Source organism: Populus euphratica, unplaced genomic scaffold, assembly GCF_000495115.2.
Source record: "Populus euphratica unplaced genomic scaffold, PopEup_1.0 scaffold85.1, whole genome shotgun sequence".
NCBI lineage: Eukaryota > Viridiplantae > Streptophyta > Magnoliopsida > Malpighiales > Salicaceae > Populus > Populus euphratica.
The window spans coordinates 543,599-549,270 of NW_011499898.1; positions in this window are offsets into that span (position 1 = coordinate 543,599).

Here is a 5,672-nt window from a genome sequence, read left to right on the forward strand (position 1 = left end):
TTATCTTATTTAAGTAACACCAATAATTATAAATATTATCAGGTATTCATGATGTTAATTTATGTTAATAACAAATCAAGTTATTCTCAAGACAACAGTGTTGGTTAATATGGTCGAAAAGTATGAAATATCGTTGGTTAATATGGTCGAAAAGTATGAAAGATCAAGTATTTATTGTACCAAGAATAATGCAACACAAAATCTAGACTAATAATTTAACTAGTAAGGTATTAAGAATTGGTATGACAAAAATGATAAGACATGTTAAGAGCAAACTTTCTTAAATATAAACATTAAAGTCCATGTTGAGTTTATATTATACGTATTCTAACACTATTAGTGAAACCTTTTCACCTTAATTTAATAAACTTAGCTAAACATTATGAAGTAGAAAAACAAGAATAAACAAGATAAGAACATAGTTATAATATAAGTTAACTAAGTATAGGAAATGAAATGAAAAGTATAAACAATAGATTAATATAACATGAAAAAAAACTTAAACATTGCAAAGAGAGAAAGCAAGAAAATAATCTTGATATGAAAACCAAGATGTCTCAATGTATAGAAAATGCCTCATTTTATATGCTAAAAAGAACTATTCATTTAGTAATTAATCTTTGATTAGTGGCTAACTATTGACTTTGTAGATAGCCTTTAAGTTTTTATTTTAACAAAATATCATTGCTAACAACAAAATTAGAATAAGTAGTTTTCATAAAAGTTATGGTAATCTGTCTCAGCTATCCACCACAAGAAAAAAGAGCTCATTTAGACTTTTAGAACTTGAGATATGGACTAAAAACTGAATAATATCTGAGCTGTAAAATAGATTCAGACTTTTTTTTTTGTTTCTAAGATTTGAACTTGAAAATGACAGATTTAAATCTTGGACTTTTCATGAATATTTTAGGCCTACTTCATAGCTTTCCATCAAGATAAACCAGACTTAAATCCAAGCTCTACAACATTAGTTATTACCCAAAAACCGAATAGTGTTCCAGTTTGAATTGAACGACATCTCTTCTCTTAGTCATTTCTTTGTTTTTTCACTTTCAATAATTAATCATATCAATCGATCATTTGAATTGTGAGATATGCCTGCATTTAAAATAAGTATTTATCATAAATTAAAGCTATCTTATATTATCAAATTTGTTATTATAAATATGCTTAAGTTATAGAATTTAATGATACTTTAAGTGCCATATGATGATATAAAACCTTAATGAAAATACACTTTTAAGTACTAATAAGTAGTGTTAGTTTTTATTCACATCGTATCTTAACCTTATTTGGTTGGGGGAGTCACCAACCTGTGGTGATTGATCATCCTATAGTATGAAGCGTTATATTTATTGCATTTTGATTTTCTGATGAATCTTACTTTATGATATTTTTATTATGGTTTATTTGGGAAACTTATATTTGAACACACACACACACACACACACACACACTTCTTATTATTGTATTACTTTATGTATGTATATTGAACATTATCTACTTACTGAATTGTTGAACTCACTCTCTTATTATTTATATTTTTTAGGTTTATAGCTTATTTGCAGGTTGCTTTTATTAAATCTTCAAAACCCTCTTTTTTTTGTTGTAATTAATAGTTTTATTTTATGTCTAGTTAGTGCTTAATAATCATGATATTTGTATTAACTTTTGTATTAAGATACTTAATTTATATTATGGAGCTAGTTATGTTATCATATTTTATGGAATTCTATTTTGTTTATAAAATGAAAACATTTGTATGTAAGTTTGGGTTTGCATAAGTATAGAACCCTAGAAGGGGACCTGTTAATTATGAATCTGGGAATCAAGTCTTGACATTTGTTCTATAACCCGTTTTGTTATGGTTTTCAAAAATAAAATAAAAATTATTAGTTATTTATTTTTTGAAAATAAACTTATTTTTGTTTTTTATTTTATTTAAGTTGAATTTGATTATTGTTTCATGATAGAAAAGAAAAAAACAATAGAGATAAATTAGACATGTTTCACTATACTTCATGTTTTGAAATTACAAAAATTAACTAAAAAATTATTTTATAAATATATTTATTTTAATTTTTCTTTTTCCCCCCCAATTAAATATAATTTTGTCTCTTGTATCTATTCTCTTACTATAAAAAAACTAAATAAATAAAATCTTATTTTTTTACAAATACTTATACAAAAAAAGTTATACATATGTTTGGCAACGTGACGTGGCTGTACTTTTGGAAAAACTCATATTTTTTTGCTTTAAATAATTTTTTTATGTTTTTAAATTATTTTAATGTGCTACTATTAAAAATAAAAAAAATATTATATTAATATATTTTTAAATAAAAAATATTTTTAAAAAATAATAGCTACCATAATACTAAACAGACCCTAATTAAACTACTAGTTTTATTTCTAGTCAACTATCCTTCCAATAAAGTATTCCTTTTAAAATGGGATAAATTGAGTAATTAACATAGAAAATAAAAATAAATGGTGAAGTAACATAATATGAATCTTTTTAGGCGAAATAGCATAATTTAAGGATGTCATGGTTCAGAAATTTGATATCTAATTAAATATCACGGTTATAAACAACAACATCAATTATAATTTTATCGTGGTTCTAAATCGCAATATTTAATTGAATACCACAGTTCTCCATTGTGACATCAATTAGCAAACTATTTTGAGAAATGACTAGACATTTCAAAAAGTGGTCAGAAAGTAGCTAAAATGGTCTGAGTGTTTTAACTATTGTCTAGTTTTAGAAAATTTAGTGTTTTGAGACAGAAAAAATTCATAAAATTATAATTTTTTATTCTAAATTTTAATTTACCTTATGATTATTAAATTATTAGAGAGTTGAGAAATTTATAATTTTTATAAAATTTGGACAAAGTTTGCTCTATATATGAACTATACCTAAAATTTTATCCCGTTTTAAAAAACTTGCAAAAAACTATAATAACTCTTATTAACAAATTATAATTAAACTCAACAAATTCTGGCATTTCATAATAACAAAGTAGCTCCAGGAATGAAAAACAATATATGTATAATTTAAATGAATAAAAAATAATTCAATAATATAATATTCAGGTAATCTTAAAATATATAAATATAACTTATCTATTTATTTATATCTATGTCATCTACTAGATGATTTGCGATCATCAATAAAATGATTGGATCCAACTCTTGTAAGTACCTCAATGGCCTTGTCCTTTATAAATGCCCATCCGATTTGATGGGCATATTGCTCGTATTGTATGTATCCAGGTAGAGAAACTTGGATGAGATTCATAGTAATGACTCAAAATGTAATACTCATGCACTAAATCATTACTTCTTATTTGTAATCACATGATGCAAATATACAAATATTATATTCCTCTATGCATCTCATTATGCAACATGTGCTCCATGTCGGCTTAATCAGTCATAATCATAATTTTTACCTCAACAAGTTATGACAAACAATGTATCACTCTTGTCAATGTCGATTGGAATGTGTTGTGTGTAGCTGAACTATCACATTACCTGGTTTGGGTAATATAACTCAACCATATGAAAAAAATCAACAAGATCATTTGTCCATATGTCCATCCTACTAGTGTAGACAGGTGGAGCAACCGCTAATCTTTCCTTCAAGTAAGGTGTTCATATGACTTGTAGAATATTGGTTTTTTAAATATTAAACAACAATAATTCAGTAAAGTGTAATGATTTTTATTACACAAAAAATACCCAAATAAAATATTACCTATCAAGCTCACTTCGACAACATGCCAACACATGTGTTGGATTATTTTCAAACTCTCTACTAGCACACCACTTAACATTAAAAATATGTTAGTTTAATTATATTTTTTAAAGTTATAATTACACAATATAAATACATAAAATTGTAAAATAACATTGAAATACTTGCATCCAAGTAGAAGGTTGTTTAACTATATTAACCAATTCATCTTTACTACTAAATAGTTGTTCAATCTCCAATTTAGACCTTCTTAGTATACATCTAAAATTAAGTGTTTAATCATTGGAAATAACAAAACTAGACTTAGAAACATCTCTAAATATAGGAACAGAAGGTATGAGTTCATTATTAACATCATCATCATCATCATCATCATTATATTCAAGTATAACATATCATCATCCTCATTGTTAATAGGTTTAAAATAGTCAAATCTATATCGATCAACAAATGGATTTTTAATCATAATATCATATATCCTTTACGATAAATCATCCAAAAATAAAAAATATTTTTACCTCTACTAACTGAATTTGAAGGACTAATATAAACAAGGACATATATAGATTTTGATCAATTACTCACATATAATAGTATAATTTTCAAACCACTTTGAGTGAAAGAATCAATCATTGTCTCAAAATTGTCATTACACACAATCAATACAGGATAATACTAATGTTCACCAATCTGACACCTCAAAGTTATTTCAAATTAGTATCATTATAATTCCATCCAAGTCCATAACAAATGCTTTCCATGATAAATGGTTTTTGTTATTTTTGTATATGACATGTCTAAATTACCATTTAACAACAAATTACTCCCCCTAATATATGTGATACTACTATTCATATCATGAATAATAGTTCTATCACAATGATATAACATAAATATGTTATAAGACAATCTAAAAAAAACCCCATATTATAGGTCAATTGAACGTAATTGTAACCTAACACTAATTAGAAACATTCATATCAAATTCAATCAAATTTAAAAAATTTAACATTAAAGCAAACTCACTAATATTTAAACATAATTCATGAAACAAAATTTGATTGATATTTTCATGTGTAATTGCATTAAATCAAACTTAAATTCATAGAAAATTAATATAATTAAAAGAAAATATCAAATTCATGAACTTATAAATAATTCAATAGAACATGTAATTCATCAAACAATGACTGTGTTCTTGCTCTCTTGCATTAAATCATCAAATGTGGGTAATTATATTATTAGTTAATTCCAATAATACAAATAAAATCTCTAATTCGATAACTTAACATTAATTAAAAGTAACACCTAATTAATTAAAAATATTATTTTATAATTACTATAACTTATTTTATATTCAACCATATCAAATCAACTCTAAATAATGATATTCTTAACTAATTTTACATTAATCAACAAACTATGGATTCACTATGAACCCCAAATTTCAACAAAGTATAGATTCACTATAAACTCCAAATTCAACCTAAAAAATCATTTCATTTCAACCAAATAAAATATAAATTTATAGCAATGTAGTATATTTAACTTGTTTGTAGGACTATATAAAAGGCTGGGCGTGGTGGCAAAAAAGAGAACGATCAATTTTAAACCAAAAACACGTTCAAGAATGCTTAGAGACTAAAATAGGATCAATTTCAGGGTTTATGGGCAAAATAAAATGATTGGTGGATTTGTTTAGACAAAATATAAGGGGCAGTGTTTGGTTTTAGAGATAAAGATGACACGACTAAAAGATTGATGTCTTCTCCCAAGTGCAGGAGTGTCGAAGTAATAAATAACCCGGAAAGACCGGGGTCGAACCACAGGGAGGTTAATTGTAAAAATTAAAAACAAAAATAATAAAACAACAATAACAACAACAACAAGAATAATAATAATAATA